The sequence below is a fragment of the Heterodontus francisci genome, chromosome 10 (genome assembly GCF_036365525.1).
Source record: "Heterodontus francisci isolate sHetFra1 chromosome 10, sHetFra1.hap1, whole genome shotgun sequence".
Lineage (NCBI taxonomy): Eukaryota > Metazoa > Chordata > Chondrichthyes > Heterodontiformes > Heterodontidae > Heterodontus > Heterodontus francisci.
In genome coordinates, this window is record NC_090380.1 from 22,824,897 (window position 1) to 22,838,157 (window position 13,261).

General features: G+C 43.5%; 1 protein-coding gene across 9 annotated transcripts in view; it reads left to right on the forward strand.

The window, feature by feature from the left end:
* The window catches only part of dgkh (diacylglycerol kinase, eta), a 640,503-nt gene that overhangs the window by 294,976 nt on the left and 332,266 nt on the right, over nt 1-13,261 (forward strand). Inside the window, exon 1 of one of the 9 annotated variants that reach the window (XM_068040247.1) lies at nt 12,318-12,375. The exons of the other annotated variants lie outside the window; for them this stretch is intronic. The gene's annotated coding sequence lies outside the window, so the exon portion shown is untranslated. Of the gene's footprint in view, nt 1-12,317; nt 12,376-13,261 lie in introns of those variants that run through there. 9 annotated transcript variants of the gene reach the window in all.

Below are 13,261 nucleotides of genomic sequence, written 5' to 3' on the forward strand. Positions count from 1 at the left end.
CTGCACATATATTGTGCTTTTCATGTAGAAAGCTATCCAAACTCACTTCGGCAAGGTTTATAGAAAAGAAAAATTGATTACGAGTCAAAGGTGGAGTTATGGGGAAGGGTGACCAAAACATTGATCAAAGTTAGAGGTTTTAAGGAGAGAGAGGCTAAGGTAATTCCAGAGTGGTACAGCTGCAACTGGAAGGGCGATGGGAAGGAGAATGTACTGGAGGATAAAAGAGTTTGGAGGAGGGCAGGGGTGGGGGTTGTCATGTTTCATACTGGAGAAAGGTACAGAGATGGGGAGTATCAAGACCATGAAAAGATTTAAACGCAAAGATGAGAATTTCAAATTTGAGTTCTCAGGGAACCAAGAGCCAATAGAGGCCAGAAGCAATGTATAAACAAGACGTGGTGAAGGATGGGTTATGGACAGCAGAATTTTGAATGAGTTGAAGTCTCAGGACCTCCATCTTCCAGAGACTGGCATGACAGCATTTGGATTCATTGAGTGTGGCGGTGATGTTAGCATGAAGGAGGGTTCCTGTAGTAGAGGAGTGGAGGCAGGTGATGTTACGAAGTTGGATGTAGGCAGTCTTTGTGATGTGGAGGACACTGGACTGGGAGTTCAGTTCAGGGCTAAACAGGGTGCCAAGTTTCCAGATGACTTAAGACTATCCGTGAAGGTGGTGAGGGTATGGAGTTTGTGGATGGTGTCTGAGGGTAATGGAATCGCCAAAAATGACAGCCTCCATATCATATGTTAATAGAACAAAATGTAATTGATTGCAATACTGAGAGAATTCCTAGTTGCTTCAAGAAACTGGTGGTTGGCCTTCTCTTTGAGCTAGCCGTAGTCCTTGCCATAATGTGCTCAGTGTTGGTGCTAGGTCGAAAATCCCAGGATAGTAACCCAACATGAGGAAGGACCAGTGATGGATTTTCAGGTCACAATGGTGTGTCACTTGGAGTGTAACTTTGAGCAGGTAGCATTCCCACACCATTGTTTATCTTAACTTTCTCATTGGTGGAAGTCACAGGATGGGGTGGGGGGGGGGGTGGTGGAGGTGTGGTGGTGGTGGAGTGCTGATAAAGTAAGCTTGTTGAGCTGCTGCATTGCATCCTCTAGACTGTACACACTACAGCCACAGTGTGCCGGTGGTGGAGATATTAAATTGGGTGCCTGAGGTGTCGAACAAGTGAACATATTTGTCCTTGAGTTCTTCAATGCTGTTATCTATTTTTAATCTCATCCAGTATCCGAGCAACCTCCTGGATGCAAAGTACAGATGCAGTACCTCATCAATGCCTTCTGCCTCCACTAACAGTTCTCTATTTTGGTCCCTAATAAGCCCCACTGCTCCTCTAACAATGCTTTTACTGTTAATATGCCTAAGGAAGATCTGTGAATTCCCTTTTATTTTAGCTGCCAATCTACTCCACAGCTGTCTCTTTGTACCTCTTATTTCCTTTCCCACTTCTCTGCACTTTTTATATTCAGCCTTGTTCTCCTTTGTATTACCAAGTCGACAATTGTGATGCGCCTCTTTTATCTGCTTCATCTTACCCTCCAACTCCTTCATCACCCAATGAGCTCTGACTTTAGTCGCTCTTCCTTTCCCCTTGTAGGAATGTACCTACATTGTAACTGAGCTATGTCCTCTTTAAAAATCGCCCATTGCACCATTACTTTTTTGCCTGCTAGTCTTTGACTCCAATTTACCCGGGCCAGATCACTCCTCAATTTGCTGTAATTAGCTCTCCTGCAGTTAAGTATTTTTACTCTCAATTGCTCCTTGTCTTTCTCAATAACTAATCTTTATATTACTATGATCACTGTTCCCGAGATGCTTCTCCCATTGTGACACTCTTCACTTGACCCAGTTCATTCCCTTGGACTAGATCCAGCAATAAATACCTCCTTCCCTGTTGGGCAGGAAACATACTGATCAAGAAAATTCTCCTGAACACATTTCAGAAATTCCTCCCTTTCTCCGTCCTGAACACAATCACTGCCCCATTCAATATTGGCATAAAGTCTCCCATTAGCAATACTCTATAGTTCTTGCACTCTCTGTAATTTCCTTGCAAATTTACTGCTCCATTTCCTTTCCACTATTTGGTGGCCTATAAAATATGCCAAGTAGTCTAATAGCTCCTTTTATTGTTTTTCAATTTCATCCTAATAGATTTGTCTTTGACATTCTTCCTAGCACCGTAATATTTTCCTTAATTAAAAATACTACCTCCCCTGTTTTGAGCCAAGTCTCCACTACATCATATTCCCATGTGGCTATTTGCATCTTCAGCTTATCAACTCTAGGTCAATCTACAGGATTTTTTTGTTCTGGTCTGTGTTAGTCAGTTTTGTGAAGCTGCTGTTATAATTCAGGCTCATATGTTGTATGTTTATTCTGTATTTAAGTGTACTGAAAAGCCCTAACTTTGTCTCACCTGTATTATTCCTGGTAGAAATGTGCTGGGCCAGATCAGGCACTGAGGCTGAATTTAAACTAACGATCTACCAGCAGGATATTTTTTCTTTATGGATTTACCTCTGTTTATTCCTTAGGAACAAGAGTCTCTTCCTGTTAATATATAGGCCATAAATGAGCCTGCAGATGGAGCATTTCTGCGTTCTCCATCCCTCTATCTTTCCAAGATACCATCCCACCTCCAATCTCTCTTTGCTCTCCAAAGTCCTTGAATGTCTTGTTCTCTCCCATATCCGTGCCCACTTTTTCCACAGCTCGATGATCAAACCTCTCCAATCAAGTTTCAGTGTCTTTCACAGCACTGAAACAGCTCTAATCATAGTCACAAATTCCATCCTCTGTGACTGTGACCGTGGTAAATTATCACTCCTTATCCTTCTCAACCTGCTTGTATCCTTTGACCTGATTGATCACACTACCCTCCTCCAACGCCTCTCCACCATTGTCCAGCAAAGGGGCATTGCACTCACCTGATTCCTTTCTTATCTGTCCAATCACAGCCAGAGAATCCTTCCAATGGCTTCTTTTTCTGCTGCTGCACCGTTTACTCTCAAGTCCTCCAGGGATTCATCCTTCGTTCATTCCTATTTATCATCTAATGCTGCTCCTTGGCATCATCATCCAAAAACGTATGCTGATGACATTCAGCTTTACCTCACCACCCCCTCTCTTGGCTCTAGCATTGGTCCTCTGTTGTCAGCCTGCTTATCTGACACCCAGTCGTGGATGTGCCACAGTTCCCTTTAGTTAAACAATGGGAAGACCTAAGCCATTGTCTTCAGCCCACTGCACAAACTCTATTCGCCACTGATGAATTATCCTCTTCTGGCCACTGTCTTTGACTGGACCAGCCTTCTCACAGCATTGGCATCTTATTTGACACTGAACTGAGATTCCAACCTCATGTCCTTGCCATCACTGTCTAACTACCCAGTCCGTGTTCACCCCACCTCAGCTCATCTGCCAACACCCTCATCCATGTTTGTCACCTCCAGACTTGACTTTTCCAATGCTGTCCCATCCAGCCTCCCATCTAATACCCTCCGTAAGCTTAAGCTCATCCAAAACTCTGCACCCCGTATCCTAACTTGCTGTAAGTCCCATTCAGCCATCACTTCCTATGCTCACTGACCTATGTTGGCTCCCAGCCCCCAATTTAAAATTCTCGTTTTGTGCTCAAATCCTTCCATCGTCTCACCCCTCCATCAGCTTCCTTCAGCCCGAAAACCCTCAGATCTCTGCATACCTCCAATTCTACGCTCTTGGGCACCAAACACACCATTGGTAGCTGTGTCTTTAGCTACCTAGGCCCAAAGCTCTGGCATTCCCTCCCTAAACACCTCTGCCTCTCGATCTCTCCTCCTTTAAGACACTCCTTAAAATCTACATCTTTAACCAAGTTTTGGGTCATCTGTTCTAACATATGGGCGGCACAGTGGCGCAGTGGTTAGCACTGCAGCCTCACAGCTCCAGGGACCTGGGTTCGATTCTGGGTACTGCCTGTGCGGAGTTTGCAAGATCTCCCTGTGACTGCGTGGGTTTTCGCCAGGTGCTCCGGTTTCCTCCCACCGTCAAAGACTTGCAGGTGATCGGTAAATTGGCTGTTGTAAATTGCCCCTCGTGTAGGTAGGTGGTAGGGGATATGGGATTACTGTCGGGTTAGTATAAAAATGGGTGGTTGTTGGTCGGCACAGACCCAGTGGGCCGAAGGGCCTGTTTCAGTGCTGTATCTCTAAATAAATAAATAAATATTTCCTTCTTTGAGTCAGTGTCAGATTTTGTCCATGATTTTTCTACATTAAGTGTGCTGTATAGGTGCAAGTTGTTCTAGAATTCTCATCTTCCCTTTGTATGTTCAGGCTTGTGGGAAGGAGTGTTTATTTGTATTGGTTCGTATAAGTGTGGTTTTATTTCTCAGAACTTCTTGTCCAAATAATGTTGTCATTCTGAATACATGTAAACTGACTTGCTTTTAGATGCTGCTCACAGATATTTTTGGTAGCATCATTCAGTTCAATTTATTTATCTGAAGATATAAATATGTTAATCATTTGCTCCAAACTCAATTTAAGAATAAGTTTTGAATGTTTGTGTATGGCAATTTACCAACTTGTACACTCTGTAAGGAAGTCAGAACTCTGCAGGGCTCAAGATGTAGCTTTGTGGTTTGTTTCACGCATCACCGATCCTGTTCTTAGTACTATTTTTTGCAATGAGGTTGGCTGATCATCAGCTGCTGCCTGGAGGAAAGGAGGCAGCTCCCCAAAGCAGCAATGTTTCTGGAAGGGCGGTCATGTTGTAATTATTCTCATTTCTTGTTGAGCGGCTGAAAAGTGCAAGTCCCTTGAAGGTTCCTCTCTCAGGGTAGGGCTGCAGTTAACAGGACTGTGGACTGAGGCCAGTGTACTTAATTCATGGCATTCCCCATTTTGGTTATAGAATCATTCTATAAGCACAGAAAAAGGCCTTTTGGCCCATCATCCTGTGCCGTCTGTCTGAAAGAGGTATCTCATTAATCCCACTGCTCTGCTCTTTCCCCATAGCCCTGCAAATTTCTCCTTTTCTGGTATCTATCAAATTTCCTATTGAAAGTTACTGCTTCCTGCTTCCAACAACCTTTTAGGCTGTGCATTTCAGATCACAGCAACTGATGCATGATTTTTCCCCCCCCATCTCCCCTCTAGTTCTTCTGGCAATTACCTTGAAACTGTGTCCTCTGGTTACCAATCCTTCTGCTAGTGAAAACAGTTTATCCCCACTTATCAAAACCCTTTGTAATTTTGAACACATTTTCATTTTTAATTAACTGGTCATTTGCTGTTTGTGGGATCTTGCTATGCACCAGGTGGCTGCCACCTTTGCCTTTGTAATAAGTGACTGCACTTCAAACATTAAACATTGGTTATGAAGAACTTTGGGGCATCCTGAGGCTGTAATAAGATGCTATATAAATGCAAGTTCTTTAAATGAATTGCTGAGAAGCTGGTGTTTTCAATGTATTGTCATTTAAGATGATTTCAAAACTGCTTTTTTATTGTACCAGCTTATGCGATACTGACCCATCTCGCCGAGGAAGGCCGAAGTTGCAATCTAGTGCCAACATATATTAACAGAGGACACTTGACAGTCATCAAGGGAAGGAAACATGGCTGGCTGATCATTTTTCCTCTCTCTTGCCCCGAGGACACAGCCTAATTGTAGCACCTCCCACTGCTGATATCAGCTACAGATTGGATTCTGAAGCAGGGCCCTTCCTGTTCATATGAACATAGGAATTAGGAGCAGGAGTAGGCCACTCGGCCCCTAGCGCCTGCTCCACAGTTCAACAAGATCATGGCTGAATTGGTTGCAACCTTGACTCCACTTTCCTGCCTATCCCCGATAACCTTTCACCCCCTTGGTTTTCAAGAATCTATCTACCACTGCCTTAAAAGTATTTAAAGATCCTGCTTCCACTGACGACTCTCTGAGAGAAACAAATTCTCCTCATCTCTGTCTTAAATGGGCGACCTCTTACTTTTAAACAGTGCCCCTGGTTCAAGATTCTGCCACTAGGGGAAACGTCCTTTCCACGTCCACCCTGTCAAGACCCCTGAGGGTCTTATATGTTTCAATCAAGTTGCCTCTTAGTCTTTTAAACTCCAGCAGATACAAGCCTAGCCTGTCCAACCTTTCCTCGTCAGATAACCTGCTCATTCCAGGTATTAGTCTAGTAAACCTTCTCTGAACTGTTTTCAGCACATTTACATCCTTCCTTAAATAAGGAGACCAATACTGTACACAGTACTCTAGAAGTGGTCTCACCAATGCTGGGTATAATTGAAGCATTACCTGCCTATTCAATTCCACTTGCAAGAAAAAATAACATTCTATTAACTTTCCCCATTACTTGCTGAACCTGCATACTAACCTTTCGCAATTCATGCTGTAGGACACCCAGATCCCTCTGCATCTCAGAGCTCTGCAATCTCTCACCATTTAGATGAAATGTTTCTTTTTTATATTGCCTGCCAAAATGGACAATTTCACATTTTCCCACATTATACTCCATTTGCCAGAACCTTACTCAACTATATCCGTTGTATCCTCCTTATGTCCTCTTCACAAGTTATTTTCCTACCTATCTTTGTGTCAACAGCAAATTTAGCAACCATACCTTCAGTCCCTTCATCTAAGTCATTTATATAAATTGTGAAAAGTTGAAGCCCCAGCACAGATCCCTGTGGCACACCACTCGTTACATCTTGCCAACCGGAAAGTGTCCCATTTATGTCTACTCTCTATTTCCGGTTAGCTAGCTAATCATCTTTCCATGCTATTTTAACTTTTTTGTTAACCATCGATGGTGGTCATTGCCTGGCACTTGTGTGGTGCGAATGTTACTTGCCACAAGATATTGTCCAGGTCATGCTGCATTTCTACACGGACTACTTCAGTATCTGAGGAATAGTCTTTAGGATGCTGCTGCAAGCAACAGCGGAGGAAAATCTCTGGGCAATATAAAAATTTTTTTTTAAAAAAATTCTTTAATCACTCTGGTTATGAGTTATAAAAATACTGGACATAGGAAAACATGGCTCGGTGACTGGATGCTTTTTGACAGTCAATTGGCTAATAGAGTCTATTCACTTTCTAATTGCGAAGATGGACTTGTTGGGCACCCTATGGCAAGTCTGATGGGAGGCAGTTGGAGGCAGGAGGTTAAGGGATGACCTCTCCAGGAATTTCTTTTCTCCTCAAAATGTACTTCATTCATAAAATTTTGCAGAGGCACATTACATAACAGTTTAAATTTGACATTACATAAAGTGAAATACTGTCAATTTCTTTTGCTATAGTATGTAGCACTTTGAGGTGACTCACTGCACTTAAAATTACAGGTTATATTTATAATATACATTTCATGCCCAACATTCTTTGGTGCATACAGCAGGAGGGGGTTATACATAGGTTGCAGCCCTTTGGTATACTATGGCGCGACAGCTTTAGACTGACCTTTCCCCATTGAGCCTTTGCGGCTGCTGTCCCAAGCTTTAGTGCGTTCCTCAGCATTTAGTCCTGGACCTTCGAATGTGCAAGTCTGCAATGCTCAGTCAAGGACATCTCCTTGCACTGAAAGACCAACAGGCTTTGGGCAGACCAAGGAATATTTTTCACCGAGTTGATCATTCTCCAGATGCAGTTGATGTTTGTCTCAGTGTGCAACCTTGGAAACAGCTTGTAGAGTACCGAGTCCTGAGTTAAGGAGAGGATGATACCTCCAGCAGTATGTCCAACTAGAGTTGACAGCCCTTGTCATAGGGTATGTCTAACTGCTCAGGAGCTGCCACAGAATGCCCAGCTCTGTGTGCTTCGGTGTGGTGTTGATGGATGCTGCCTTCAAACTAGTCCAGGTACCAATGAAACAATGAGTGAGAAACATTGCAGTCCTGGATCTTAATACTTCTTTAATCTGGAGGAAATTATTTATTCATATTTGCATAATTTGTGCAGAGTTTGTGCAAAAGTGGAATTTCAACTACCAATCTGTTCACAAAGGTCCTAAGAGAAATAAACAAGAAATCAAATCCACTTCAAGAGCATTGCTTCCAGTCATACTTTGTGGATTCCTGTAATCATGTATCAAATTACCTTTACTGAGCAGTAAAAAGAGAATTAGCTTTGAGTTGCCAAGGCATGTTGTACATGGTTAGCTCCGTCAGTATTAAAATCCTCGCTCACCAATTGCCATGGATTATTATTAGTTTCTCTCCGTGTCCTTGTCAACCGCTTCTTATATACTTTCTTCTGCTGTTGGCAAGTTGCAAGTTTTCCAGGGGCTCTCCTGTGTGTTCCTTAACAGTCTCGATCCAAAATATTAACCTTCTCCGATGCAAATGTGGGTATGCACCACCTCCTGCAAGATTCCCTCCAAGTTACACATCATCCTGACTTGGAAATATGTGGCTGTTCCTTCATGTCACTGGGTCAAAGCCCTGGAACTCCCTCCATAACAGCACTTTGGATGTACCTACACCACATGGACTGCACTGGTTCAAGATGATCACTCACCACCTCCTTCTCGAGGGCAGTTCAGGATGGACAATAATTGCAGTTCTTGCCAGTGAAACCACATCCCATGAACAAATAAAAAAAAAACTAGCATTTGCAGTTTTTATTTCAATTCTGTCATGTGGGACATTATATGTACAGCATCAGAAACCAGATTTCCAGATCTGTGCTGAGAAGACCCAACCCACTGTCATTCTTTTCCAGTATTCTGGTATCAGAGCAGAACTTCAATCTGCTTCACTTATGCTTTCTTCTGTCTGGCAAATTTAACCTCGTCAGTGCTGTTAGTCTTGGTTTGTAAACAGAATGAACAATTACTTGGTGAAGCTGGATTGTCATGGCAGATATTAGAGACATAAGTTAATCCACTGGATCCACATATGAACAATTCTTCTATCCTATCTGCAATCATTAAGATCATTTTTGTAATCCTTCTATTCCTATTTTGTGTTAATTTTTCCAATATTTTTAAACAAACAATTGGACATTGAGAGATTTTTCAGAAGATTACTGCGTGCAGAAATCATTCTGTGAAAACCGGCCCTTTGTCCTCATTGCAAAATATGCAGCGATGAAGTAGCTTCAGTCAGGATGCTGCCTTGCAAATCACTGAAAGCTACAGCCAGTGCAATGAGGGAAACCTCTGTAAAGACACTTGCTTTTCGCATACAATCAACATTTCAAAGAGGCATTTAAGGGAATCTAGATAAGTACAGGAGGGAAAAAGGAATTGAAGGATATGTTGATAAGGTTAGATGAAGTAGGGTGGGTGAAAGCTTGTATGGAGCATAAACACCAGCACAGATATGTTGGGCTGAATTGCCAGTTTCTCTGCTGTAAATTCTATGTAATTCGCAGAGCAAAATCTATTATCAGAAATCCCTATAATTTCTGTCAAAGGTTTTGAGGTCTTTTATTGTAAGGGATCATTAGGCTGTTGTACTAAGCCCTATTGGACAGCCACTTATTAAAGTGAGCAACATTTCAAATCTCTAAAAGCATGTTGCGTGTTTACAGATTATCTCTGTGGCTTCATGGTCTGCATTTTGCAAATAGCTTTTCGTTTCTTCATTAAGTTTTAGGCTTTCAAGATAAATGTATTATTTTGAAAGCATTTTCTGTCTTTCAACATTAACTGAAGAGAATGACATTCCAGAATGCACCACATTTCAGTGCTTGTTCAAGTTGGCCTGTTTATTGTTAGTAATACCCCATTATCTCTAAATTTGATCATTTAAATTATGTACTGCTGTATTTGATTTTAGATCCATTAACTGTCTGAAACACACATCCCTGAAGTTGGCAACATGAGATGCCTTTCTAGAAGCAGAAAGTATTGAGGGATTTGGTGAGAAGATGGGTGGGTAGAACTGATAAGTCAAAAATGGAGAGGGGGCTAAACCTGGTCCTGTTGCTAAAATTCCCCATTTGGTGTTGAGACTAGGTCTTATTGTACGTGAGCACAATGTTGCGTAGATTCCCAGTGGAACTATGCTCAACTAGGGTGCAATGGCAGTTGGAATATTATGCCCAGTGTTAGGAGGAGGAGATTCATGAAGTTAATACCAGGACTGAGATGCTTTTGCTTTGAGGAAAGATTAGAGAAACTGAGACCCTTTTAGTTCAACCAGTGGAAGTTAAAGAGATGTAACAGAGGTACTTAATGTATGAGGCAAGGCTGCTGAAGTGGTGGTGAATCAATGTTTTTTGGTTTCGGAGGACTGGAGGGTGTGTTCAAGGACATAGAGCTGGAGGTGGTCACAGAGGTAGGGTTGAGCAAAGGCAGAGTGGGATTTGAAGTTGGGAATGCATGTACTTTGAAATACTCACAATAATGCTTTATGTTAATTTCGTTGCTTCACCTTGGTAATTCCTCCAAGCTATTTCCCGACTGATGTGATCAGCAGACACCATTTTTTTTAAAATGCGATCTTTGTCACTAGATTGACTGTGAGAAGCATGCTGAAAAGAAAACTGTGTATTTATACAGCCTTTCGCAACCTCAGGACATCCCAAAGTTCTTTGCAGCCATGAAGTACCCTTGAAGTGTAGTCACTGTTTTAATCTTGCTGCTACTATTATTAAGACTACATGATCAAATTAACTTTAAATGAGTATACAGTGAATGAAAGATCAGGAGTTTGTGAAGTCCATGTAAACTATAAGAACAAGTTCTTCTTGGAGCTATGAGGGGCCACTGTACACACACGCGCACACACACACGCACGCACCCCACACACACGCACGCACCCCACACACACACACGCACGCACCCCACACACACACACGCACGCACGCACCCCCCACACACGCACGCACGCACCCCCCACACACGCACGCACGCACCCCCCACACACGCACGCACGCACCCCCCACACACGCACGCACGCACCCCCCACACACACGCACGCACCCCCCACACACACGCACGCACGCACCCCACACACACACGCACGCACGCACGCACCCCACATACACACGCACGCACGCACCCCACATACACACGCACGCACGCACCCCACACACACACGCACGCACGCACGCCACACACACACGCACCACACACCACACACACCACACACACCACACACACTACACACACCACACACACCACACACACCACACTTTGACTATGGTTGCCAACCCTGGTTGGACATATTCCTGGAGGTTTATTCACATGGCTTCCAGCCTTCAACCGCCCTTCCAGTCAAAGTCTGTTTTCCTATTTCAAATATTATTAGAACTGATAAACGAAAATATTGAAACGAAATACAGCAATTTTAGTGCCCCTCTAATTTTCTCTCCTGGATTGATTGCAGCAGTGTCCAGGAAATTAATTTTTCATTCTAGGAGACTTGAGGATAATCCTGGAGGTTTGGCAAATCTAGTTTTGGAGCGTTTTACTATGTTAAGGGTGCGATATAAATTGTTATTTTTGGTTACTTACATTGGGGTGCTCTGATTTTGGGCTGCCTCTCCAATAACGCCTCTGTTTGCTCAATGGAGGAGTAAATTCATTGTTCGGTTCTGAATGTGCAATTGCGGTTGTGGAAGTTTTGAAAAGTGCTTTGCAAAGTAATTATTTTGGGGACTCCTTTTCAGCTGCTGAATAATTGAGTTCCCTTCACATTTTCTTTTTCGGTAATGAGATTTTGAAAAGCACTTACAGAAAAGTGTAGCCACCTGAAACCCTGTCTGTCATTGTACAGTCTGAGGGGATTGAAAGGATTGAATTGTTTATACATGGCACAGAGCTGCAACTGTGTTATTCGGGCATTTTATCTGTACTCAGCCCTTAATGTGATTAGGTCCCCTAAAGCAAAGGTTTCCAAGCTTTAGTCTTTTGGTCTACATAGGTTCGGAAACTTGAGCTCATCTGAAACTCTGTTGCCCTTATCCTGTCTTGCAGCCAGTCCTGTTCACCTATCAACCCCAATGCTCACTACATTGGGTCCTGATCGGGCAAGGTCCTTGTGTTCAAATTCCTCCATGGCCTCATCCCTCCGTAACTCTGTAACCTCCTCCACCATGCAATCCTCCTAGATCTCTGCGCTCCACCAATTCTTGTCTCTTGTGTATTCCTGAGAGAGGAGGATCCAGAGATCGGTGGCAGCCGTAAAAGAGCGGGAGTGAGGAGGACCCAGAGATTGGCAGCGGTCATAAAAGAGCGGGAGTGAGGAGGACCCAGAGACTGGCAGCGGTCATAAAAGAGCAGAAGAGAGGAGGACCCAGAGACTGGTGGCGGCGGCCATAAAAGAACTAGCCACTCCAGGCCACCAGAGTGGAACAACCGTGTTCTGAAAGAAAAATCAGTGTGACGTCACAGGAGAACAGGTTGGTTGGTGAGTTTTTCTCATTTATCTTTCAAAAACTTGGGTAATTGTGTTAATTAGGTTCTATTTACTAATAGGGAAGCTGAATAGATTGGCCGGTGAGTTCCTATTAATTAATTAAATAAATAAATCTTTAAAACACAATAAAGATGGTAGGACAGATGATGTATTGCAGCTGTAATATGTGGAAGCTGCTGGATGCCAGTGCGATCCAGGGCAAGTATGTCTGCAGTGAGTTTCTGCAGCTCAAGAAGCTTTGGCTCTGAGTCAGTAAGCTGGAGGCTGAGCTGCCAACAATGCCATGCATCAGGGAGGGGGAAGTTACCTGGACACTTTGGACAAGGAGATGGTCACACCGTTTAGTATAGGGTCTTCTGATTTGGTCAGGGACAGGAACATGTGACTGCAGCTGAGGCAGGTAAGGGGACCCAGAGTGCAAGAGCCTCAGCCTTTGCGATTGTCCAACAAGTCTGTGGTTCTTTCAGCTTGTTTGGATGAGAGTGAGGGTCACAGGGGGGATGAGCTAACTGACCATTGCACTGTGGTACAGGAAGCTATTCAAGTGGGGGGAGCATAAAGGTATCTAGTGGTAGTAGGGGATAGTATATTGAGGAGGATTGACACTGTTCTCTGCAGCAAAGAGTGAGAGTCCAGAAGGCTGCGTCGCCTGCCACGGTTCAGGTCATCTGCTCCGGGCTGGAGAGGAACTTACAGTGGAAGGGGCAGGATCCAGTCGTCGTTGTTGATGTGGGTACCAGTGACATAGGCAGGACAAGGAAGGAGGTTCTGCATAGTCAGTATAAGAAGCTAGGCACCAAATTAAGAAGCAGCACCTCAAAGGTAAAAATCTCTGGATTATTACCTGAGCCACGTGCAAATTGGCATAAGGCAAATA